The sequence below is a fragment of the Anabrus simplex genome, chromosome 1 (genome assembly GCF_040414725.1).
Source record: "Anabrus simplex isolate iqAnaSimp1 chromosome 1, ASM4041472v1, whole genome shotgun sequence".
Classification (NCBI taxonomy): domain Eukaryota; kingdom Metazoa; phylum Arthropoda; class Insecta; order Orthoptera; family Tettigoniidae; genus Anabrus; species Anabrus simplex.
Window position 1 is genome coordinate 86,291,294 of NC_090265.1, and position 27,957 is coordinate 86,319,250.

Genomic DNA, 27,957 nt, shown 5'->3' on the forward strand with positions numbered 1-27,957 from the left:
AATGAAAGAAAATAAATAAATCATATAATCAAATAAAATTATTCAACATAATTAAAATAATTGGATGCATCCAAATGATTTAAGAAAAACAAGCTATACTTCCTACTATATACAATGTTTAAATTGGGTTTCAATTGAAAATGTGAAAACGCAAAGAAAGTGGCCAATAATTCAATTAATTAATTAATTAAGATTTGGAATCTTTCCATATCAAGCTAGGTTGCTTCTCAAAATTACCAAAATCCAATCGTCTGAACCTAAATTCACATGCAATTAAAGAGATGCATATCACTCGGCTGAATACTTCACATCAATGTCCACGCACAGTAGGAAAATCGTGTGAGAAATTAATGTCTGTCCATTAGGGATTTTTACTAGTTGATATTTCAAATTTTCGTATGTTTCATATTTCATACTAACTGACCTCCATATAAGCAAATCTAAGTCCACTTTAAGTCGTAAGTAATCTCAAATTAATTCCATTGTAAGGTTTATGTGGCTAAATCATTCAATTATTATTTTAATTCATGGTTGAAATTCAATTAAAGTGCGTATATGACTTAATATAGCATTACCAAGTGTATTTACTTAACTTCCAACGAAATAATACCGTAGGTGGAAAAATTGACACATAGGAAGACTCTATCTTCATCTAAAATCCACATATGAAAGACTAAGTTACCAGTGATGTGTTAAACTGCTCCCATAAAATCATAAGTTAAATTGCCGTATGTGAGAATGCATGAAAATAATCGTAGATATGTCAGTGAAGGCCTAAATATTGACGTAGGTGGCCTCTCGGCTCTTCTGATGATCCTACTTACTCAATTAATTCTATAGTGATGGCATTGAGATCGTATCCTAATCTGTATTATATATATTAGGGAATAAAATAGCGATCGGAAACAGTACGTTTCAATACATATACCTTAGCATGTGCAACCTACACATACTACCATCTCTCGAAGAATACTATGAACAACTTCCTAAATAACAATAACTATCACCATCATAATATACTATCAACTCATATGCTTATTACATTCACCATTTAACACTTCAATTATCGCGTAGCATTCATAATCAAGCACTCGTTTCATCAAATACGCAACATATGTGCCATAACCTACCCATATATAAATCATTATCATTACTGTCATAGTATCAAAGAACAGCACATCGTAACCTTAAAACTGTGTCACTATATTTTACTGTAAACATTCCCTAAATACGATCTTTACGCTTGTTATCTTGTTAAAGCCATCACGCATATATATATTAGCTTCCTCTTAATACTCTAACACTTCACTGACAACAAATTAAGAAAAATATCAATCACTTCTCCACTACCATATTGACAAACTTACGAACGGCATTCACTGGTATTTTACACCTATGTCTGGGATTTACGGTAACTTCAGATGAATACCTATTTCCTTGTAAGTACACTCGTATATTAACTACGCACACACAATGTCATAATGCACATTATATATTAACCAAAAGAATAAAGGTTTCTACTTACGACACGACTCAAATGGGGACTTAACTTTGCTTATTGGGTATTGACTTTCATCTCGCTGTTAATCGTCATGGGATGGTAGACCTCGCTCCATGGTTCGGCTTAGGTAATCGGTTCCATCTCGTCCTCACAGCTGATTACCGCCCTCCTGGGTCATCAATCTCGTGAAGCGCCACCATAGTCGGAGTAGTCTCTGCCTCAGCTTCTTAGAACATCATAGTGGTCTTCATTGCGTCAAGGACAGAATAACACAAGGCATTAGTTGATTTATACATGCTATAATCTGTTTCGTAGTGCTAATGCGAAAAGTATTATGTATCTTGGTACGTCTAATTTGCTTATAACAGCTCTAAATATCGTCTTATTTCGACTGCCTTGCTCGCCGAAACGGTGTGAATTTTACGTGCTTTTAGAATTGCACTTATTTTCCGTTTAATTCAGCTCTCTTGAAGTTGTGCAGTATCGGGCAAATACAATGTTCCGAGCCCAACCGTGACGTAGTACAGATCCAACTTGACGTTTCCTAACAGCTGGTCTATAATCTCACGTATATGTGTCAATCACAGCTGATGTTAAACGGGTTATCGTAGATTTGATCTTTTCTCCAATAATTGATTAAAGAATCTGATAAGTACTGGTTTCTTTACTCGACTCCGTCCTTTCTTCGATGCAGTGCTGAATTGAGATTTGTTCTAATGGAAGATTTTTTTCAATAATCGGTTTAAATAATCCGCTCTCGTCATTCTTTCGCACCGCCTTCTAAAAGTGGTTCTTCCCGTGATTGCCGGTTGAATTTATTGTCTTTTCGGTTCGTACCGCTGCTAATTGCTTTTATTTTAATTCTTTAATGGCTGGAACGCCATTTTTGTTCCTAATACTGCAACTATAGAACGGTGAAATGGCACAATATGGAAGTGAAACATGGACGATAAGTAGCTCAGAAAGAAAGAGAATAGAAGCTTTTGAAATGTGGTGTTACAGAAGAATGCTGAAGGTGAGATGGATAGTTCGAATCACGAATGAAGAGATACTGAATCGAATTGGTGAGAGAGCAATTTGGCTAAATTTGACGAGAAGAAGAAATAGAATGATAGGACACATCTTAAGGCACCCAGGATTTGTGCAGTTGGTTTTTGAAGGAAGTGTAGGTGGTAAGAACAGTAGGGGTAGACCAAGGTTTGAATATGACAAGCATTTTAGAGCAGATGTCGGATGCAGTACTTACGTAGAAATGAAAAGTAAGCACATGATAGGGTGGCATGGAGAGCTGCATCAAACCAGTCTATGGACTGATGACTCAAACAACAACATATTTAGGCCATTTTGTGTCTTACATACGTCTGTTAGTGTGGTTCCTCTGGTTTTGCACCACATTTACATGGTATCGGTTGCAAATTGACCCACATAGCTTGCAGTTGTCTTCTCTGTTGTGCATATTCGGTGGTGTACCCTATTGTATCGTGCCCAGGAGTAAGAACCCTCTAGGACGATGCCTCCATTTCCTGAGTAAACATCCGAATAACTGAAGTGGTTAGAGAAATGGGTTAAGTTGTTGCGGGTAAGTCTAAAATTTGAAGATTAAAACTTAACTCTTAAGTATCATGACAGGAATAATGGAGGTTTATCTCGAATGAGAAACACTAATATAGGGTAAGAAAAGTTTATTGCAGCAAATAACCCGAACGGTACTACAATTCACAGGATAGAAGTCAAATTAGAAAAGGCCAGAAACCGGCAATGAAATAAAATTAAATTCAACCAAGGAAATATGGAAAACAAACATTCATTATCAACGCAAAACAAATAAAATGAGAAATGAAAATTCCAATTAAAAATTAAATACTGAGAAGTTTCATTATGAATCAACGTAATAGTCCAACTTTCCTGTCCACATGGAGTAACACCGTCGTGAGAATCACAATTTTACGGATTTGTTTACTTTAGGGAAGGTTGCTGCGATAAGCGCATCTAAACGTGGTCTAAAATTGGACGTAGCGGGACATGACGATATGAAATACGAAAAATACTAGTGACATTTCCCTACTGTATATTCACAACAATCAAAACAAGCTAAAATAATCAAAGTATTTACACTGGATCATGTGGGTGGAAAACTTAAAAAACTACACTGACTCGACGTGAAACGCGGTTCACCAAAGGTCTAGTCGGAACTAGATTAACCTTGAATATTGAATTTTCACGACCGCATCGTAATCGAAACCGACTTTCAACCTATTAGGTCGTGTTACGTACATTTAGTACGTGTTGAAGAGATGTTAAGTACAGAACAAAAATGGCCAACCAGACACCAGTGGGATCCGAACCCACAACCTCCCGGGAGGTACTAAATGTACGTACCACGACCTAATAGGTTGAAAGTCGGTTTCGATTAGATTAACCTTAATCATCAACCCATTAATCAACAAGACAACAAACCAAAAGTCCCAATAACATCACACAAATACACAATCCTGTAAAAGAAACAAACAATGTAATTCTATAAAGACAAGGAAAGCAACGGGTAACCAACCCGTTCACCTTACTGCATCGGCGCGCAGGGTAGCGCCCTTCGTCAACTACAGATTTCCTGCTTGGCAAACAGCTGAAAAGAATATTAAAAATTCAAATCTACTCTTGGAAATTGGTCACGTTTTGACGAAATTACATTACGGAAATCGCTCTTCGCTTCACAAGTATGGTATTGCTTCGGCTGATAAACTGACCTTCATAGCAAGGTAATATTTCAACCGCTGCTCGGAGACTCACATACAAAACGAACACATTGCCTGCATGCTACTATATTTCTCAACACACGTGTGATAACCACTGGGCCTGACATTTAATTCACGGCAACTGTAATTCTCAATAATATTCCATAATACAATCACAAGCCTATTCTAGCTTCCCATATTTCTCAAAACATTTCCAGGCATGCACACTGCCCGCATCATTGACTTCACACACATTTCATCATGCACTAAATTCTCACGTATATCCTTTAATATCATCAGCCTTCTCATTACAAATCAGGGTTCGATTCCCTGTCTAATCATTGTTCAAAACAGTTCCCAACCTATATTAAAATGACCTATTATAATCAACGGTGCACATACAGCTTCACACGTCTCACAGCACCTGTAATGCAAGCAGCAAGCACCCTATCTGTCACTAATCTCTCTATATAAAAATAAATATAATTTTTGTCTCGACGCTGCGAGTGTGTAACTCGGGATATTGATGATTTCAGCTATCTAATCCTTCTATTTCTATCAAAACTAAAAACAAGAATAACCTTAAGCTAGATAACATGCATAATTCACACAAATAAAATCAAGACCTATAATTTCCCTCAATATCCCATCTAGCTAATTATGAAGTAAAAGAAAGACAAATAAAGCAAGCAATCCCGACCTGTCCGTATTGACAATAGCACAAGTATAAAATGAACACATACCGTCGGGCTGAAATTACACTAAAGAAAATCCCTAATCTAAGCCTCACTACTATTAATCGCAATTCACATAGCTTGCCATTTAAACAAATTACATGCGTCTTATCTTGGCATCTCCCAGGACATCTGCAGCGAGTCACATTCCCGCTGTCATGAGAATCTACTCCATGATCATCAGAGTCTCAACATATGGATCCAATCTTCTTTCTTTATGGGCGATGCCATCTTCTTGAAGCTATTTCCTGTATAACAGCAACACACAAATTTCTGGTCAATATTTCTTTTCCACTCTCTGTGTACGTTGGACCCTCTGTCGGCTGTAATTACAAGCCAACGTGAATTAAGTAACACCAGCAACACGTTCACAATATACAGTAAATATTAGGGGTTTAAACACTGTCACTAGGAGCGGCCCGCGGATCGATTCGAACAGTCTCTCGCGAAACGCGACCGGCCCAAAAGTAATACACGGATAAGCGTCTCTCGCTCGATTACCAGTCTGCGGCAGAAATTACAGTCTGTTCCATTAATACACGAATTTGTGACATAGCGCACTTGGCTAATTATGACTGCGCACAGTTTACATAACACTGTTCACAAATACACTGTCTTGGGTCGGTACGACCGTACAAAGTTTAACTCCTGCCCACGTGGCTGCAATTACGCTTCCAGCATACACTGAAGTATCACCCTGATGTTCACTGTTCGACGACACACAAAGAAAGGAGAACGGAGCGATCCTCACTACTCGACCGCACACCAAAAAAGGAGAACGCTCCCAACAGGTGCACCTAGGTGGTGCGCTTAAGTAACTAAGCAGACTCCGTTATGGCTAGGGGATTCCCTAGAAATTCAAATGCTCAGCCAATCAGAGCTATTGTTTCACACAATGTCTTTGTAATCCGCTGAAATTAATATCAGATACACTTATGATAACCAGATTACGGCTCAGACAATTTTCATACTGTGTAAAAGCCTCAAATTACAGAACTGACCACTCTTTCTTGCTGAACACACCACACGTAGAACAATGTTGGTCATCCTGAAATTTTAACTCTGCGCTGTCCAGTATTCCTAATAGCCACCCCCTCGCTCTCCAGTTGGCTTAACACACCTCGTGGCCTAACGATCTCTACACGCGCTGGGCTGTGCTGACTCTGAGTAAAATTGGACGTTTCCCACGGTCACTGGAAAACTTTGCGCAATTGTCCCGCGATATTACTGCATGTCTCCTGGGCTTCCAGTCTCAACTGTAATCTGCTACTCTTCTAATGCCTGACTGCAGTGCACGTTTATAATACTGTTTGATATGCCAAAAAATATAATTTAATATTTCACATGAGCCGTCAGGGTACGGCGCACTATGGACTGCTACTATCGTTCTGATATGTCGTAGGTCGTATCTGGCTTCAGTCCACTCCCTGTAGATCATCGCGTCTGTGGCAAAGAACTCCGGCAATATCTCTTGTTTCTTCTTATCTCTTAGTAGATCTCTGTAGGCTTCGGTGCCTGGCAGGAGCAGGTCTAGGTTACCTTTGTTAGCACGTAGGTGGGGCATGAGGGTGTGTACTTTGATAGACTTAGAACTATTTTCAGGAAGTGAGCTTTGACTTTTTTCTATGTCTTCTAGTGTTTGGTTCTTCCATATCACCTCTAATCCGTAGGTCATAATTGGCGCAATCTTCAGGCGGGATATTGTCATCGCCGTCTCCGGGAATAGTTTTCTCAGATTCTTTATATAGTTTCCTCAGATTCTTTATACTATTTACTGTCATCTTGACTGTTGAGGCGTGTACTCTGATATGTAGGTCGTATGTGTCCCCTCGGCTTTGCAGCTTGATCCCTAGATATTTAATGTTTGATACGTTTCGCAGTGGATTTCCTTTATACAGTTTTTTGCTGACAGATATATATACCGGGTACTATTTTTTTAGCTCGCTCAGAGTGTCAGGGGAACATGCACGGAAGGCGGTAGCGCGGCCGGGTGACTCATTTCCAGAGAGATATATTGCTTCATGACCGGCTAATATGATCGAATGCAGTATGGTAGCAATAACCATTGCTTCGCAGCAATAGTTTAGTTTAACGCCTGTGGTATTGGTAGCGTGTTCAATATGTTTGCTTTAAAATATCATAGTTATTGTAGGAATACAAAAGTTATCGTGTATTTAACGAGTGATGAATACAGTAGAACAGCGTGTATTCATTGTGTTTTGTTATGCGAAGCAGAGTGCCGCTTTCGATTCATGCACAAATGTCTTGGAGGTTGCTACCCATGGGAGTACGGTGCGTAAATTAGTCAAGAAGGTCCGCACCTCTGTGTCTATTCTTAACAAGAAATCACGCAAGAGATGAACCGTTTTAACAGAGTAAAAGCTTGGTGAAATAGGAGCTCTCTTGGAAAGAACTCCAACAAAATCCCTGTCGCGTCTCGCCGTACAAGCTAATATGTCATTATTTTCTGCTCAGAAAGCAACAAAACTGTCAAAAGCCAAACAGTACAAACCCACCCCTGCCCAAAATGTAAGAGGAACTGACAGTTTCGCTATGGTTCGGTACTGTAACTGGTTGATTTAGTCAGTTCAGGATGTGTATGTTGACCTAGAAGTTTTATTTTATAGTGATAAGGCATGGCTACACTTAAGTGGCCATGTAAATAGTAAAACAATCGCTACTGGTGTGCAGGAAATCCCCACCAGCTGTATGTCCATCCACTTCATGATGTAAAGATAGGAGTGTGGTGCGCAGTAAGTGCTCGCAGAGTTTTATAGGGCCTGTATTTTTCCGTGAAACAATAATGCTGATCGATATATAGACCTCATTCTCAGACCATTCTTTCAAGAGCTGACGGAAGAAGGAGTAATAGTTACTTCATGCAAGATACGGGAAGTTTTCGAAGTTCATGTGGTTAATTATCCCCATAGATCTCCTGATTTAAATTCCTGTGATTATTAACTGTGGGGGATTCTGAAGGGGAAAGTGTATGTGAGCAACCATCACACAAGAGAAGAACTACAAGGGAACATTACACAAGTTATTTCGAACATGACACGGGCTGAGATTCGCCGAGTGTCTACAAACCTGTTTACTAGGTGTCAGGCGTGTTCTAAAGCTGAGGGACAATATATTGAACGTCAAATATAATGCCAGGTAGGTTTTAGACTAATAGTTTCACGAGAAATGGCTTTCTATACGTGTGATTTGCCGCGATGTAGTGGGGAGGAAAAGCACTCATTATATCGGCTAGCGATGTAGCGTCATTGCGCCAGCCGTGCCGTGTTGTGAGTGGTACTGCGGAGCGAGGTAAAAAAAAAAAAGAACCTGTATATGCAGGAACTCAGTCAATTCATGCATACAATTCAATCATGAAATAATTCATTCATTCATTCATTCATTCATTCAAAATGTTCGTTTTTGTTGTAGGACCTCTCTTTAATGACTTGTGATACAAAAGTAAGCGCCAATACAACTTAGGGAGGGCAGGTATTTGTTTGACCTAGTAAAACTCTGTTAGCGTTCTAGGAAAAAAATAAGTAAATTAATAAACGTTAAAAAACTACAATTTAGAAGTTGGGTTGAAGTAGTTTAATGGAGTAATGTATTTTTCAGGTGATCCGAAACTAGGGGATGGGTCTATTCTATTCTCTTCAACTCTATTCTATTTTATTTTATTCTATTTTATTCTATTGACTTTTTCTACTTATTCATTCCTCCTCAAACGATTGAGTTTGACACAGTGGAAAAGAATATCACACGGTACAAATTCAGTAATAAATCACAATTTAGAATAAAAGAGAAACAATAATTCTAACGTTAATGTAGAGAAAACAATCCTTGGTGACATACTGTAGGTATAGCCTATAGAAGAAGCAGAAGAACATAAAAATATTTTGAATGATTTAATGAAGAGGGTGGTGCGTAAAGGTGATGCTGCGGACTACTAGCGTTAATGTCAATGTGCTTCTGAAGGCACTGCATAAATACGCTTTTAAATATTAATTTTCATGTTTGGTTGTTTAAGCTTTAAATAATCCTTGGCTCATACATACCGTACTTGCCAAGGCGAATGCTGTCCAACCATATCGCCATCAGGAATTGAAGCGCCACGTTGTCGTGAAGGGATCGTCAACCACACTGGAGACAACAGAGGAGAAGCTGACCTTCAGGGAAACATAGAATTGGTTTCAGCTTTAGCTACATATAACTTCTTTTTCATTTCTAGTTTCGTCTTCTCCCCTGTTTCTCCCAACGACTCTTAATAACATGAATGTAAAATTCAATTTAATTTTGCGTATGTCTTTCTAATCTATATGTGTTTTCAGTCCTTTAGTAGGTGTGCCGCTTCTATATCTTTGCATAAAGTAGACTGAATTTCGTATTTTTTTATTTTTATTACTTGTTTAAAGTATAACGAATCGAAGGATGGGAAAACGATAGGAATTGGAAAGCATCCGCCTTGGCTTTGATTAAGGCACAGCCCCAGCATTTTCCTGGTGAAAATGGGAAACCACGGAAAACCATATCCAGGGCTGCCGACGGTGGGATTCAAACCACTATCTACCGACCTAACCGCAAGGCCACCTCCTTCGGCTGTATTTTGTTGTCTTAAGACTTTATTCATGTTTACCCTCATTAATCACGAAATTATCACCCTTTCTTGCCTTTTAGGTAAAATTTCATTAATTACTGTGCATATCAAAATTTATTATTGCTGGAGCTGTTTGTGTGTGTGTGTTTTTTATTTATTAGAAAGCCGAATTGAACAAGTATTATGTGATTTTTCTTAAAGTTTCTTTTAAGACACACTTGTGTATTGACTAAGATGGGCTAATTATACATTTTTCTTTCAGGTCCGCAAGCCATTATTGTTCACTGCCGCGTAGACACGGGCTTGTTTCATTCGAAGTGGGGGGAGGCTGATAGTGAGGTACTTGTCGGCCTACTTTCATGATACCTATCTAAATTATTTCTACCTACTGTATATCCTGCTACTCTGCTAAAAGCGCTTTATTTATACACATTATCTTTGTCTAAGAAAACTATCCTCTTCAAAACAACAATAGGTCCTACGTAGTGAATGCAACTATCACACACTTATCTCTAGTCTCGCCGTAAACATACAGGTTCTATTTTCATCAGCCCTTGAGTATATCTCTAATGGTGGGTAATCCACATCGGCTTGTTTGCATTTTGGTGGAAGCATCGCAGCCAAAGTTCCCGAAACTGCTGTTGTAGTTTCACGAGAGGTCAATGAGTAAAGATCACGGATTTAATGCGACCACTTTCCGCTTTCCCCTACGTGGCTCATATTAGAAGCTAAATACTTCACAAAGACTTGTTCTCGATGTTATATTATGACCTTCTATACTTTTAATAATAACTAGCAAATGTACCCGTGCTTCGCTGCGGTATTCTACATTGTATTCATATATCGAAGTAAATACTGTACGTACAGTCAATAACATTGTTTTAAAATTGCATATCTTTTAGCGTTATCCGAGAAACAGCATGGGGAGGTCCCCGTACGTTGTTTCCAGTGTAAAGTGTTTGTTACGGCAGGCTCACTTGCCTACTGCCATTCACAATCGAGTTGGGAAGTTTACATTTATTGCAGGCCCCATTGCCTTCTGCTCGGTCACAATCGATTTGGGAAGTTTTCGTTACAATGTCAGCCCCCTTTCCTTCTTCCAGACAGATAACAGTTGAGGAGTTTTTATTATAATGGCAGGCAACTACCCTACTATCAGTCGAAATTGAGTTGCGCAGTTATCATTATAATGGCGGGCAGCCTTGCCTACTGCCGAACACAATCGGGTAGGGGAGTTGTAAACAAAATTGCATGCTCCCTTGCCTTCTGCAAGTCAAATCGAGAAGTGAACTATTCATTAAAATGGTAGGCCTTCCTTACTAATGCCAGTTACACAGGAGCTGGAGAAGGAACCCGTTCGTACTACCAGTCAAAGTTGGTGTGGGGAGTACTGATTTCAATAGCAGACACACCCTTTCTCGATCGATACAAATTGACATCAGGGAATATATATAGATCGACATACGAAAGTATATGCGTGTTTACAATATTGTAGACTTTCACTTACAAATTAACTGCTGCTAAACGTACGTCATATCGACAAAGGATTGTACCATTAGACGCCGGATTTAGTGGCCTAAATGGCTGGTCCTATAGTATCTCATCTATTCTTGGGTCAGATTGAATTAGAAACGTTGAACAGGGTAAAGTTTTTGTAAGATTATCTCACACTGCATTACTTTTCGGATAATTATGTGACAGCTACATACATAGCATTTGGTTCACATATAGCTACTGAGTGGGCCAATTTTCGTGAAGAGTTTGATGATTCTATATTTCCTATAAGTGATTGAAAGTATGTATTATGCATGTGAAAAGTCCAAATTTACTGAACATCGATTTGAATTGTGTTCAAATGAGTGTTAGATTCGAAAATAATCATTCCTCCAAAACCATTTGACGTATGAACTGAGGGCATTTTTCAGGCTAGCCGACAGTGGACTTTCCAAAATTTTAAACTTTGAACGGTAACTTTCAATTTTAAAACGTAATAAAGCACAGGTATCTTGCTAGTACTGTAAAAGAAAAACTGAAAAAATGTTTGTATCAATAGATCTACATATCTCAAATTTGGTAAAATATGTGTTTATTTGTACCTAAATGTGAAACATACATTTGGTAAAAATAGAATCGGCACTAAAGAAGTTTCAAAATTCAGTCATGACTCCCTTTATTTTTCGCAGGAAGGAATTTGGATTTATTTAGGGGAAGAGTAAAAGCTGGAATCAGCACAAAATTAATTATCGGATTATATGAATTTATCGTTGTAATAAACAAGGACAAGGAAATTATGAGACGTTTTAATGCCTGCTTTAATAATGACTTATCCCACTGATATTCTCAAGGTATCAATTTTGTATAAATTATATTTCCGTTATTATTTCAAGATACTAAATTCTGTTCACTGCCAATATCCATTTTTGTCTTCTTTATTTTTCGTATTGAACGCGAAGAACTTTACACTAAGATCGCTATAATTCTGAATTAAGGCAGTTCAAGACATAACAGTATCATTTAGCACGAAGAGGACGTTCCCCATTGCCTCTATATGTAAATTACGTGTTACAATATAGTATTATTCAGACAAATAAGAAATATTCCCATCAATCAAGACCACAGTCGTGTGTTAGTTAATCCAGCATGGCCTGCAAACTACCTCACTGTTTCGCCACCTTTAGCGCTAGTAGTCACTTACACGTTCCCCATGAACCCCGCCGCTTTTGCTCTTAGGAATAAACCTGGTACTCACTTTTCGTATAGGGTGAGTAAACTTCAGGGCCATGTCCACCACCGGAAGAGGAAATTCATTCCTTAAATTTTTCGAAGCTAAGGGACATAGTTAAAGCAAAAATATACAATTGACAAACATATTTAACTCTTTGGTCGGTTCCCATCAGCAAATCTTTGGAGTCCGCACAGACACCGTAGAGGTTAAAATTCTTTACGTCTATTGATTTAACCTTAAATTGCCCCATACGTTTGGTTTAGGTGGTGCTAAACCATCAACAACATTTCAGTAGTCAATGAAATCGATCCCTGGCTAAAGAACATCAAATTCTTTTACAATGATGCAAGTCGGTGTTCGACAGAATACAGTCCTTAGATGAAAAAAGGGAAGAAGTCGACAGCGATGATAATCCAGAAAGTAACAGTGATTTTAAGGGGTACATAAAACAGATACCAGATTACGAATGTCGTTTCTTCCCCTCACTTTGCGCAAGTGTTGACTCAGTAAACATGTCATCGACACATGTCTGCATGTCGGCAGTTCTATTTTCTGTCGCAGTGTTTTCTCTATCAGTGAGAGCTATTAGTAGGCCTCACCCCTCTCCGTGCACTTAAGGAGCCGCGTAAGATGGAAGGAAGGATAGCGTGAAACTGGGGGCTGCGAAAGCGTAAATCTGTAAGCATCCCTCCATGGTAGTGGAACTTGGTCTCACGAGATTACGAGTGTGGGGTGTGGAGAGGAGATGTTGTTAGGGAAGAGCAGAAGAAATGCACTCCCTTCATGTTTGGTCTAACAACCAAAGAGCTTCCATCCTCCATCAATCAGATGTCAGCAGAAGGATTAAGGCAGTGATTGGCAGTAGATTTGTCAGTCACTCACTTCTGGATCCGTGATTCAGAAATTCTTGTACAATAGGTACTTCTCCTGGAACATGCACGTATGATATTCTAACACAATAAGGTAATGATTTAGAGTGAAATTACTAAAGAAAAATTCCAAAATTTTAAAATCCTTTGTGAAAAGCAAAGTTCCTGCTCCAGAACTTTGTTAAAATCTCACTAAACAGCCCACCAGTGCAGAAATTACCATGTCCTAAAGTTTAACCAATACAAACAAAATATACTTAATGCTCATCGGGGTATAAAAACCAGGGCAGACCACTGTACAGAATATTCAAACTCTCTATACCATATCACATCATTATTATTGTCTCATTTTTAATGTAATGTTTCGCTTTATATTCTCGTGATCAAAGACTTTAAATAAATTTCAATAATATTTCAATCAAAGTACTTCCCTTCGGTAATGATTCATTCTACGAATATGTTAGGAATCTTCTTGCGATTTTTTTAAATTTCAGTGATTTTTCGAGTATTCACGAATTGTGTGTCATTTATAAATCTTTGGATATATTGATTGCTACCTTATCACCAGATCTGTAGTCGAGGGTTCACGCGTGTATACGCCGTATGCCCTCCGCTTAACTCCACTCATACCTTCTGGTTTCTTGCGTATACTTGCTACATTGGCATCTTTTCTGTTTTAATTTTCTCATTGTCAGTGAGTTTCAACTCTTCAGGTAAGCTCGTAATCGCGAACATCGAAGCTTCAGCTTGATGAATAATTAAGGTTCGGAAGTTTATGACCTCAAGAAGTACAAAAATATGCAAGCAAATATGCCCTAAAACTAGCTATATAAGATTGAGAAAAGATAAAATATAACTTTAACATTTTAGGGATAGTAAGCAAGTATTAGATCATTGCTAACATTAAACGTATCTATTAGCTTGACAATGACGGACACCAATGGTCCGTATTGACTTAATTACTATTGTTAAATATGTCAACCTATGATATCATGTACCTTGTTGTAAAGGCGCTTCGACTTGAACAAAAATGCTCAAAATAAAACCAAATGTGACCTAATACCACTAAAATAAGCAAAATATGATCAAAGCAATACAAATATGCATTGTATGCATTTATATGCAAAATCAAATTGCTTTAAATGGTGGTCAGAAAGCCACTATTCACAGTTTTTCAGATTGCGGGTAAAATGACGTCAGGTAAGAAATATGACTTTTCCCTAACATCCGAACCTTAGCCATCACTGTTCGTTGCTTACGTCTCCAATCATATGTTTATACATTCAAATGCCTCTCCAGATGACCGATTTAAATCTGAGAAATATATGAATACGTGACTACAAAACCACCGTACTGTAACGCACACTAATTCAAGAGTTTGTGTCAGTGAAATGTGTGATCGCAAATCAAAAGAGGCACTTTGGATTGTTTTTTAATAAATAGATGGTAGTAGGTCCAATAGTTAACTACTGTGTAGGCAAATTTTCTCCAACTACTGCATTAAAATGTGGACTTTTTCTTTGTCATCATAAAATTCCTTCTGAATGCCTAATTTATATTAAATTGAGAGAAGCTTGTTGCAACTAGCTGGAGACCATTAATTTTAAAGGCCAGGGTGGTGAGGCATCCGGGACATGTCATGCTCTGACTTAGAGTATACCTTATAAAAAATTTTGGACTGCAGCTCTGCTTATCACAAAATCCTATTTTGGTTACCTATACCACTGAGAGACATTTGTGTTGCAAATACTGAAATTCTTAAATGCAAAAACAGCAAAAATAAATTAGTTAAAATTCGATATTTTAGCAAGATTAAAAATTATCATTTCAATATCTATGCGAGCCTCCATGGTTCAGGCGGCAGTGCGTCGGTCACTCACCACTGGGTTCCGTGGTTCAAATTACGGTCACTCCATGTGAGATTCGTGCTGGACAATGTGGAGGCGGGACAGGTTTTCCTCCGGGCACTATGGTTTTCCCAGCAATCTTTCACTCCAGCAACTCTCTCCAATATCATTTCACTTCATTTCATTTGTCGGTCATCAATCATTGCCCCAGAGGAGTGCGACAGGTTTTGGCAGCCGGCACAATTCCTATCCTCACACCTGGATGGGGACTTCATTCATTACATTCCTGGCCCGGCCGAATGGCTGGGAACAGGGTGTGGATTTTTTCATTTCAGTATCTGTTATTGAGGTGTGAAATATTTTCCACATACTATCCGTCCTTGATGATCGCTCTCACTTATGTTCATTCTGTTGTTTCGGTACATGTAAATATGAACTGTGGCCACATTTTGTGATATTCTCTAATTTGCTACCATGCTCCCACTACTCACAGTTCTGCTCCATTTTCTTGCAAATATCCTTAATTAAAGTGCCTGATAAAGTAGAGAAAGTTTGCAGTTCGGACTAACGTTTTGTCTCGGCTAAGCTCGGCTCAACTCTGCTCGGATGGAGGAGCATTGCAGAGCAAGTGAGGGAGGGGAAGACAGGTGGAGCGAGCGAGACAGGCGTGGAGAAGGAGAGAGACAGCGCTATTGTTCAAAATCGAGGAGTGGGGGGTCCGCACTCTGGTCAACCTAGCGAAGTCGTCTTCTGCACCTTGCGCCGTGTAATGCATTGGTGCATGCACCTTGAGAGGCCCTGGATTGGATTCTAATCCACAGGTGTAAATTATATATTAACAAAATTTAAAAGCCAAAGTAAAAGTAAATGCCATGATGGACCTTGAACCAGTGGAAGTTAAAGGCTTTCACAATCCGTAACCTCAATAGTAGTACAGAGTGCTTGGATTTTTAAAATTTTTATAGCTGTTAGGCTCTTCAGTCTATCGAAACTAACTCTGAGTAAATGAATTTACAAACTACCTGAAAGAGAAAACGTATGGTAACAGTATTAACTGACTCGAAATTGAAAGGAGATGGTTTCAGATATTATAAAACACAAAAAATGAAGATGATGATGATGGTGGTGATGATGATGCTTGTTGTTTAAAAGGGCCTAGCATCTAGGTCATCGGCCCCTAATGATACGAAATGAGACGAAATATAATGACAATTTAAAAGTCCAAAATCATCCACTGACCAGAATTCTAAACGTGATGATGACCGAGCTCGATAGCTGCAGTCGCTTAAGTGCGGCCAGTATCCAGTATTCGGGAGATAGTAGGTTCGAACCCCACTGTCGGCGGCGCTGAAAATGGTTTTCCGTGGTTTCCCATTTTCACACCAGGCAAATGCTGGGGCTGTACCTTAATTAAGGCCACGGCCGCTTCCTTCCCACTCCTAGCCCTTCCTTGTCCCATCGTCGCCATAAGACCTATCTGTGTCGGTGCGACGTAAAGCAACTAGCAAAAAAAAAAAAAAAAAAAAAAAAGTGATGATGAAGAATGAATGGGTGAATATGAATTTAAAACAATCATTGGATCCGACCCGCAGTGCCTCACATTGCCAGAGACCATCATAACACATTAGTATTACTGACCAAGGGACTGCTTCTAAAGCACAATCCTGAATCGATGATGCTTGCTGTGTAAAGGGGTCCGAAATCCAGGTCATCGGCCCCTCACAATGGTACTTATAGCTAGTAAAGGAGAACCATGGTACTTGTCATATTGCGGTACTAATCAAAAGTAGTGTAGACTCGCGGTATTCCTCACATTATGGTACTACTCACAGGTAATGAAATATGCGCATGTAAAGCAGACCTATGGTGTTTCTCTCATTGCGGCGCCACTTACAGTCAGCGCAAACCTATGGTGTTCCTCACACAGGTGTACTAATCGCAGGGACCCGTACTATCCCGTGGTGTTCCTTACATAGTGGGTACTAATCATAGGCAGCGCAGACCTACGGTGTCATTCATATAGTGGTAATAATCACAGGCAACGCCCAGTCTCGTGGTGTTTTTCACATAATGGTACTAATTATAGGCAGCATAAGCCCACGGTGTTCCACATATAGCGGTACTAATCACGGGTACTGTAAATCCCATCCTGATTCACACTCTGTTGCTACTGATCACAAACCTATTTTGTACCTAACATAGTGTCCGACTCGTTGGCTGAATGGTCAGCGTACTGGCCTTCGGTTCAGAGGGTCCTGGGTTCGATTTCCGGCCGGGTCGGGGATTTTAACCTTCATTGGTTAATTTCAATGGCCCGGGGACTGGGTGTTTGTGCTGTCCCAACATCCCTGCAACTCACACACCACACATAACACTATCCTCCAATACAATAACACGCAGTTACCTACACGGCAGATGCCGCCCACCCTCATCGGAGGGTCTGCCTTACAAGGGCTGCACTCGGCTAGAAATAGCCACACGAAATTGTTATTACCTAACATAGTGGTACTACTCTCGAGTAAAGGCGACCCATGGTGTTCCTTGCGTAATTGTACTAATTACAAGTAGTCTCATGGTTCTGATTCGATCATTCCTTGGTCACCCATTTTAGTCGCCTCTTACGGCAGGCAGGGGTACCGTGGGTTTTTCTTCGTCTGCATCCCCCACCCAAGGGGGTAAAACACAAAAAATACGGAGTGCTTAGCCCTATGGCTGGCCATCATCCCCCCCCCCCCCGTATGAATTAATATGCTACCTACAGTTTGGTTTACGTTGAGTGAACTACGTGCCTTTCCGAAAGTGGACATTTCGGATCTAAATTTTTCGACTTTCTGACGTGGAACCGAATCCACGTCCTTCCGGATGAACGTCTTTTATCGTCTCAGCTTGGTAATTCCTTAGTACATATGAATTGGCGATAACTTTTTAAACTTTACCCTTTTCATAACGAAAATTCCTACAACGTACCATTAAAAGGTTTAAAGTTAAAATTTGTATGCTAACTTCAGACTCAAAACTGTACGTTTGTAATATAACACACTGGCGTACAAAGCAATGAGAATGTGTGCAGCTTTAATTTTATAGTACTACAGTTCGACTCTCGCCCTAGAGACCCAAGTTCGGACCATGTTTACGTCAAGTTCATTATACTGAATATAACTACTGTACACACACAAGTATCAAATTGCTGGCCCGTGCGGTCATGCGAGGCACTTGTTGTTTAACGTGAGCACTGGGCCTTGTTCCCCAGAGAGCCATTCTCAAGTTTTAACTGCACCGGTGTAGGTTACGCCGGCAACAAGCAAACAAGCAAAGTATGACCGCCATACAAGCCTGTTCTGCATGTTGGAAGCTCTTCGGTATTAAATACCATTAGCGTGATGGAAATGTGACAGGCAAGACTCGGCAGCCTTGTTTTGATTGTCAGAGAATGGTGATGTGCTAACTTAATTTATTTTGGAAGAGAGGAAAAATACACTCTAGAGGGGGTTAGATAATACGACGTTCACTGACAGCGGTAGGTATACGCGATGTTTACTTGAAGGATCAATATTATGCTAGTTAGTATAATGAGTATATCAACATGTTTATTACTACGTACTAGCAGTACATTCACTATCGCACGCACTAGATATTCTATACGGGTAAGTTTCGGAGATTTTTGCTTCAGTTTTCTTTTTCTTTTTTTGTTTTTTTTTGTTTTGTTTGCTGGTTGCTTTACGTCGCACTGACACAGATAGGTCTTATGGCGACGATGGGACAGGAAGGGGCTAGGAGTGGGAAGGAAGCGGCCTTGGCTTTAATTAAGGTACAGCCCCAGCATTAGCCTGGTGTGAAAAAGGGAAACCACGGAAAACCATCTTCAGGGCTGCCGACAGTGGGCTTCGAACCCACTATCTCCCGAATACTGGACACTGACCGCATTTAAACGATTGCAGCTATCGAGCTCGGTTTTGCTTCAGTTACTAGGCACATACTTTTAGGATCGCTTCTACAATACGACATCTAGCGACATCTGCCTTTCTAGTTTTGAATTATGCCCCGAGTTGATTTTAACCTTCGAAGTCTTCATCTGCATTTCTACTTTAATAGTATATCCTGAGCTGATGCTATTAATCGATACCGACTGAAAGATCAAATTTTGTCTTTCTGGAATCACAGATAAGGCATTTTGCAGATGATGTTATACTATATAAAGTAGCAAATCAGTTACAGGATTTGAAGTGACTGCAAAAATGTATCGACAATGTTTAGAAATGGTCAGCAAACAATGGTATAATGGTGAACGTGGTGAAAAGTCAGGGTGTAGGTTTCACCAAGATGAAAAGTCCTGTCAGTTTTAATTACTGTATTGATGGGGGTGGGAGTACCGAGCGCTGACAACGTGTTCGCTTGTTGTTTAAAGAAGCGTTATATCTAGGTCATCGGGCCTGGTCACATGTAAATACCCAGGTGTTAATATAAGGGAAGATCTGTTTTAGAGTAATCACATTACGGAGGTTGTGAGCAAAAGTTACAGATTTCTTTCTAAGGTTAGATCGTATTTATGGTTTGTAATAGCAATGTAAAGAAGATGGTGTATAAGTCGTTGGTATGATCCCAATTATACACTACTAGACAAAAAAAATTGAAGCACCCAGAAGGAGATGAGGAAATGTAATGAAAATTCACGTGTTTAGAGGGTATGTGATGTTATTTCAGTGATTAAAAAATCGAATGAAATTTACAAAGAACTTGGCAGTACGAGTCCATTTATCAGTATGACGTTGCATTCCCTCTGGCCTGGATTCATGCATTGATTCCTTTGGGAAGGGTGACATAAAGTTGTTGTATCCTCTGTTGAGTCAAGCTGGCCCACAGCTGTTGTAAATGATCCTTGATATTCTGGGTAATGGCACTGGGTTGGAGTTGACGTCCGAGATGGTTCCACACATGTTCTATAGGGGGGTTAGATCTGGTGATCTGGACGGCCACGGGAGAACCTAAACTTCATGCACACAGTTCAAAGAGACACATGGCGTGTGTGGATAAACAGTGTCCTGCTGAAAAATGGCACTACGATACTGTCTCATGAGAAGTAACACATAAGGACGCTTGATGTCCGTGACGTACCGCTGTGCCGTCAGGGTTCCCTCAATCACTACCAGTCATGACCAGAAGTCATACCCGATGGCTCCCCACACCATGACGCCAGAAATTACACCGTGGTGCCTCTTCCAAAAATCGGAAGCATGGGGCCTCATCCCAGGTCACCTCCATCCTCACAGTAGTGATGGAACATTCGATTCATTTTACTGAATCGATTAATTTGATTCCGTTCACGTTACTGAATCGATACAGTGATCCGATTCACCGCTCCTACTGCATCTGTGTACTATGTGCTGGTAAGACAGCAGCAACATAATTCAGTGCTCGCAGCTGCCATCTGGTCTTCATACTATGAACTACTTTCTTAGAAAAAAAAATGCTAGTTACTCTAATATATCGAAGGTTTCCAGCGACGCAGGGTGGGAAATGTTAGGATTAAGAAGGTAGCAGCCATGGCCTGAATTAAGGTACCGTCCCAGCATTTCCTGGTGTGAAAATGGGGAAACTACGGAAAACCATCTTAACGGCTGCCGACGGTGGGATTCGAACCCGCCATCCCCCGAATGCAAGCGCATAGCTACGCGATACTAACCGCACGACAACTCGCTCAGTCATTTTTGAAAATATGTATTTGTCTATCAGATGAAGATTTTTTAAATCGCCATATTTTGTATGGGCTACCCGAGATGTACAGTAGCCCGCTGGTTTTCTGATTCAACATACTGTTGGTTAAGTTATTGCATCTGTCCACATATGATGGAAGTCTTGTGCAACGATGTGACATATGAACTGAGACAATACTGAGCCGTTCTTCCCAATATAATACAGGTACTTTTGAGTGGTCATGAGCATAACTCATAATCATAGGGCAGGCTAGAGTCGAGTTTAATTGTCAAATGTCAACTATGTTATAATATTAAGATTCATTAAACTAATAAATAGTATAACTTAATAGCCTACCTACTTACTAGCTACTTCAGAATTATGTTTTAACTACCTTTTTAACGCTGCAAATAAATCCATTTATTATTCAAACCTCCCTGTAAGAAGAGGGCATTGAATGCAAATGGGTGTTATTTTCAAATGAGCTGAGCTCGAGTCCATTATAGCATACGATTATTTCAGTGTACTATGGCTCACTGTATGTCTCGCTGCAGCGGAAGCTCGGCTCTCCTTCAGTGTCCAGTTTGCCGATAAGGAGCCCTGTGTATCTTGTGTCTCACTGAGCCGTGCTCGTTCATGATTCTTTCGGCGTGCCATGGCTCATTGTATGTCTCGCTGTAGCGGAAGCTCTGCTCTCCGCCAGTGACCAGTGAGCCGATAAGGAGCAGTGTGTATCTTGTGTCTCACTGCGCCGCGCTCGTTCACGATTCTTTCGATGTGCCATGATTCACTGTCTCGCTGCAGCGGAAGCTCGGCTCCCCGTCAACGTCCAGTGAGTGCGCCTCTCAGCACTGTCCTCTGGGAGTAAGCTGAATCGTGTGCCGTGAGCTCGCCGTTCCTGTGGATCGATTCACACGGACACTTGAATGAATCGATACACTGCTTCAAATCATGCATCCAGTAGCCAATACAACCTCACAGACGATGGTAATCTGGGATAGTGCAGAACTGCGATTCATCATTGGATACAATGCAACGCCATTCAATGGGAGTCCACTCCAAATGCAGTGTTTGTGTTGTGGTGCTAAGGGGAGAGACCCAGCTTAACACGGGGAAAATAGGCCAATTTTTATTTGATTGTTAAATATGCTACAATTGTTGTTGACAAATGCTGCACATATCCCAGTATTGGCATGCTTCAGAGCAATCAGAAGCAACTTCAATAATGTCAAAATTCTAATTAAAACAATTTTACATAGAATGTTCAAAATTCCCCGCTTTTTTAACAATATATCACGGTTGTCTTCATAACTACCTTACTGCTTCACGGATAATTATGATGTGCGCCTCAGGGTTTCCTCCCATAGTATTGTACTACAATCTATACCGCATTCAGATCAATAGGATTTATATTACATTTTATATAACATATTTATTTACAAAAATATTAATATTTTCGGGTGCTCGGAACAAAAACTCGGCAAAAATATCTAAATCACAGTCTATGTTAGTGATTGAGGTTCATTTTGTAAGTGGAGGTTTGATACACACTTAAAAAAAGGAAAAGTACGAAAATTCTTATAAACTTGGAATTTATAAAGGAAACAGTGATATATTGTTAAAAAGGCGGGACATTTTGAACATTTTATTTAAAATATTGTAATTATGAGAATTCTGATGTTATTGAGTTTCTTCTGGTTGCCAGGAAGCATGCCAATACTGGTATATGTGCAGCAATTGTCAACAACAATTGTACCATATTTAACAAACGAATGAATATTAACTTTATCCTTTGTTAACGGTGGCCTACGTATGAGACGGCAATTCCCTAGTCCGACTGCTGTTACACTCCGACCACTTGTCTGGTGCGGGATGACACAGAATATTACAGGGAGTCAATTACTTGTTCTCGGATGGCAGCCGTTACGATGTGCTTGGTGCACAGTACGGCCATCTTCCCTTCTGGTGGTCAGATGTGGTTGACCGGAACCTTCACGACGAATATATCTACCCTCAAGTTCCCATGCAGTCCAACATCGCGCCACTAAGACATCCGAATGCCCCACACATCTTGATACTGCACGATTCGACCATCCGGTCAAATGGAGACCCACAATGAGGCTCCCTTCCATCTCTGTGAGGTGCCGATAACGCTGTCCACACGAGTACGCGGAATCTCCGTGGATCACTCGACATCTAACGCTCTTCACGCCCTTTATACACCCTACCAGGCCTGGTAACAGCACTAAATGCGAACAAAACTAAAGAAATCTACCTGTCATACAGAATTGCAAATCTAATCATTTACATACCCGCCGATGTTGTGTTAGATTGACATCCGACCATTTATTTTGGGTGCTTAATTTATTTTGTCAGAAAGTGTAGCATGGTTCCAGTGTATGGCTACCGTACTAACATTACTGGTTTCGAGAACGGGAAAAGGTCCGATGGAAATCAGCACGTTTTGTTCTGGGTAATTTCCGACACAAGAGTAGGCTTACAAAAGCACTACAGTCTTTGGGCTTGGAAGACTTAAAGTAAGGAGACGAGCTGCTCTACTTTACGGTATGTTTCGAGCTGTCTGTGAAGAAGTAGCATGGAATGATATTAGTAGGCGAATTAAGCGTGACTGCAGTTTTTGAAAGTTTTTTTTTCTGCTAGGGGCTTTACGTCGCACCGACACAGATAGGTCTTATGGCGACGATGGGATAGGAAAGGCCTAGGAATTGGAAGGAAGCGGCCGTGGCCTTAATTAAGGTACAGCCCCAGCATTTGCCTGGCGTGAAAATGGGAAACCACGGAAAACCATTTTCAGGGCTGCCGATAGTGGGATTCGAACCTACTATCTCCCGGATGCAAGCTCACAGCCACGCGCCTCTACGCGCACGGCCAACTCGCCCGGTGTTTTTGAAAGTAGGTAGGATTATAATATGATAAAGTTGGAATTCAACAGGACGAATTGGAGCGAATATTCGTTTACAGGAAGAGGAATTAGTGACTGGAATAATTTATCAGCGGAGACGTTCGATGATTTTCCTGTTTCGTGGACATCATTAAATAAATATTAAATAAGCAACTGATGGTGAACCGGCGACTTGGGCGACAGCCCTAAATGGAAATCAGTGGTGTGAATAACAGTCTAATATTAGACTGTGGTGTCAATGATTAACTGCTTGACTGAACCTCGGAATTGACATGAAATTATCATAGAAGGATATGAACGCAAATATACTCAGTTTGGATACCACATGCTATTTCAGTAAAACTTTACATCAAAGGAACATGAATTGTAGGAAAATTCGTACAATTTTAAACGCAGAGAGAAAAGGTCTATTTCAGCAGGGTCTGTCAATTAGCAGAAATAGGCTACAGCTGTTTAGTAGTACAGCTCGACCAGAAGCTAAGACTGTGTAGTAAGCACGCGCGCTACAATTTAGTAGTAACAGAGGTGAATTCTGACTGACTGCCATCTATCGAATATTTCTTTAATGTTATCAAGTACAGTCCTAGCAGTATGCATAAGAAACTGAAATTTTAAGAACTCTACTCAATGCATGTGTATATTCTTTCATACAGGGATATACGTATTTTAAATGAGTTCAACACAGCGTTTGTATGAAATGCTCGAAACAATACCAGAAAAATAAATCATTCATTAAAAGTAGCTGTAAGCATTGAAGTACACAATTAAATGCATTCATATTTTAGGGGCTGAATATACTAAACTCTCCTGGAGAGTAATGCCGAATGCTATCCTGTTGTTATATTGCTTATGTATAGAGTAATAAATAAGTTACAAGATTGTGAGCAACTGCAAAATTACCTCGACAATGTTGTGAGATGGACAGAAGTCAATGGTATAATAGTAAACTGGGTTAAAAGTCAGGTTGTGAGTTTTACTAACAGGGAACGCCTCTCGGGTTTAATTACTAGGTTGATCTGGTGAAAGTTCCTTATGGGGCTGACTGTATCTAGGTGTTAAGATAAGGATAGACCCTCATTGGAGTAATCACATCAACTGTATCTATATAAATAAAATCGTAACGACCGTGTGTCTGTACATTGATTATTTTGGCGAAATTTCCGTACAGTTATCCGTTTCAGGTGTAATGCTGACCACCTGCATGATTTTTTGCATTGGTGTCCGTTTGTCTGTTTGAATGTCCTTCTATAACTTCAAAACTACTGGATATATTTCCACCAAACTTCATATTTAGAATCCACCTGTCCATGGGCAGGTTTTAGGGCAAAAACTGTTTCTAAATCCCTGAATTGTTTGAGGGTTTATACGTAACCGAAACCGTGATTTTGCACTCGCTCAAAATATACAGAACCAAACTTAATGGAAATCTACCTGCCTTAATGAAAATTAATTTCTAAACCTTTTTTCTCATGTGCATCATTTGGATAACAGGATTACTAAGGGAGATATCATTAACGGAGCTTTTTTCGGTACAAGTCCCACCGGACTTAACCCATGAGCGGGTGCGTGTAAAGAGTATTTCTTACGACTTGAAAACGTCTGTTTCTTTGTCTGTTTGTTTGTCTGTCTGATTGTCTGTTTGTCTGATTGTCTGTCTGTCTTTCTATGACTTGAAATCTACTGGATATATTTCCATCAAACTTCATATTTAGAATCCATCTGTCTTTGGGTAGGTTTTAGGGCAAATATTATTTCTAAATCCCTGAACTGACTGGGGGTTTATACGAAACCGAAACCGTGATGTTTCACTTCCTCAGAATATACACAACCAAACTAATGGAAATTTACCTGCCTTAATGGAAATTAATTTCCTAACCTTTTCTCTCATGTACTCATTACGATACCAGGATTTAAAAAGGACATATCATTAACGGACCGTTTTTCGGTACAATTCCCACCGGACTTAACGCAAGAGTGGGTGCGTGTAAAGCGTATTTCTTACAACTGGAAAACTACTGAATATATTTGAACCAAACTTTATATTTAGCATCCACCTGTCCAATTGTAGGTTTTAAGGTCAATACCATTTCAAATTCCCGGAATGGACTGGGGTTTTATAGGGAACCAAAATGGTGATTTTACTTTCCCACAATATATAAATTACAAGACCAACCCGACTGAAAATTGACCAAACTTGGTGGAGATCCAATTCTAATTTTTTTTCTCATGCGCATTTTTCAACAGGATTAGTAAGAGAGATATCATGAGAGGTCGGTTTCTCAGGCTGAGTCAAACGGACCTAGCCCAAAGGGTAGAGCAGATTCCGTATCTATCCATATAAATCAAATCGTAACGACCGTGTGTCTGTGCATTGACTATTTTGGCGAAATTTTCGTATAGCTTTCCGTTTAAGGGGTAATAATGACCATCTGCATATTTTTTAGCTATAGGTTCCTGAAAGTCCTGAATTTTACCCCCCTCGCCCAAAATCAAGCTTACCTCACAATCCGCCACATGGGCTAAAAAATGAAATTAAACAAAATTAAGCTTTTTAGCCAGTAACCTACGGAAAACTTCCATCTTTAAATTTTTCACTTTTTATGCCAAAGAATATACAAATATGGAGGCAATTTAATGACGGTGCAGACCGTCACAAAACGGATTGAACAATCTCCGTTCAATTTGGAGTGATCTACAACTTTGTTCCTGTGGCAATTTTTCGTCTCTCTCTCTCTCCCTTATAGGGTAGACTTGGCTGTGTATTTCGATTGTTCGTAAATTTTGTGCCTTTTTACACGCACGTACTTAGTTTGACACACTAATAGGAAAGGTAGAGTCATCGAATTTGGCACGCACATTGACACGACCAATGGCTATATGCGAACGAAGTTTCATGAATCTAGCTTCCATACAAGTATGTGAAAATAATGTAAATGTTAAAAATGTACCCAAATTGCACCCAATTCAAATATCGTAACTCAATCGAACCCATAAATATGGGAGATACGAGAAAATATTTTAAGACCAAACATATAGAGCGATAAAAGGAACGTCTGGGGGTGCGAACCGTTTGTTGGTATGATCTACCGTTTAGGAGCAGTAAATCTTGAAATGAAGGTTTGCACTTACAAACGTGCCCATGCTTATCTGTCATCTATTATAAATATAATCGTAAGGAACGTGTGTCTGTACATTGAATATTTTGGCGGAATTTCCGTACAGTTATCCGTTTCAGGTGTAAAAATGACCATCCGCATGTTTCTTAGCTTTGGTGTCTGTTTGTCTGTTTGATTGTATGAGTTCCTATAACTCGAAAACTACTGACTATATTTCTACCAAACTTGATATTTAGAATCCACCTGTCCTTGAGTAGGTTTCGGGGGAAGTATTATTTCTGAATACTTAAATTTACTGGGGGTTTATCGGAAACCGAAACCATGATTTTGCACTCCCTCAAAATATACACATTCGAAATCGATGGAAATTTACAATCCTTAATGGAAATCCATTTCTAATACTTTTTCTCATGTGCATTTATCGACACGAGGATTAATAAGTGAGATATCATGAACGGTCGGTTTTTCAGGATAAGTCCAGCGGATATAGACCAAAAAGTGTTGTACGTGGAGCAGATTCCTCATCTATCGATAGAAATTAAAATCGCAACGACTGTGTGCGCCTGCACATTGACTATTTTGGTGAAATTTTCGTACAGCTGCTCGTTTTAGGGGTAATAATGACTATCTGCATATTTTTTATGTAGTTTCCTAAAAGTTCTAATTTTTACCCCCCTCCCCTCGCCCAAATTCAGATTGCGGCATAATCTGCCAGACGAGCATGAAATTTGAAATTTGGAAAAATTATACGTTTTATCCTGTAACTGACGGAAAATTTCCAAGATCATTACATTTTTAACTTTTATCCCCGAAGAATATCGAAATATGGAGGCTATTTTAATGATGGTGCGGACCTTCGTTTCGGTGCACTTCGTGGGATAAACAGGAAGTCCTATCACATAATGGACGGCACGATCTCCGTTCAATTTGCAGTGATCTTCAACCTAGGTCTTATGACTTTTTGTCGTATCTGTATCTCTTATACGTTAGATTCGTCTCTATTTCCCGCTTTTAAGTAAACTTTTACTTTTTTCATGCATAATTCGTACTTTCATTCACTTACAGGAAAGATAGAATCATCAAACTCTACACGAACATTGACGCAACCAGTACCCATATGTGAACCAAATGCTATGTAACATAATTATCCCAAAAGTAATACACCGGGCGAGTTGGCCGTGCGCGTAGAGGCGCGCGGCTGTGAGCTTGCATCCGGGAGATAGTA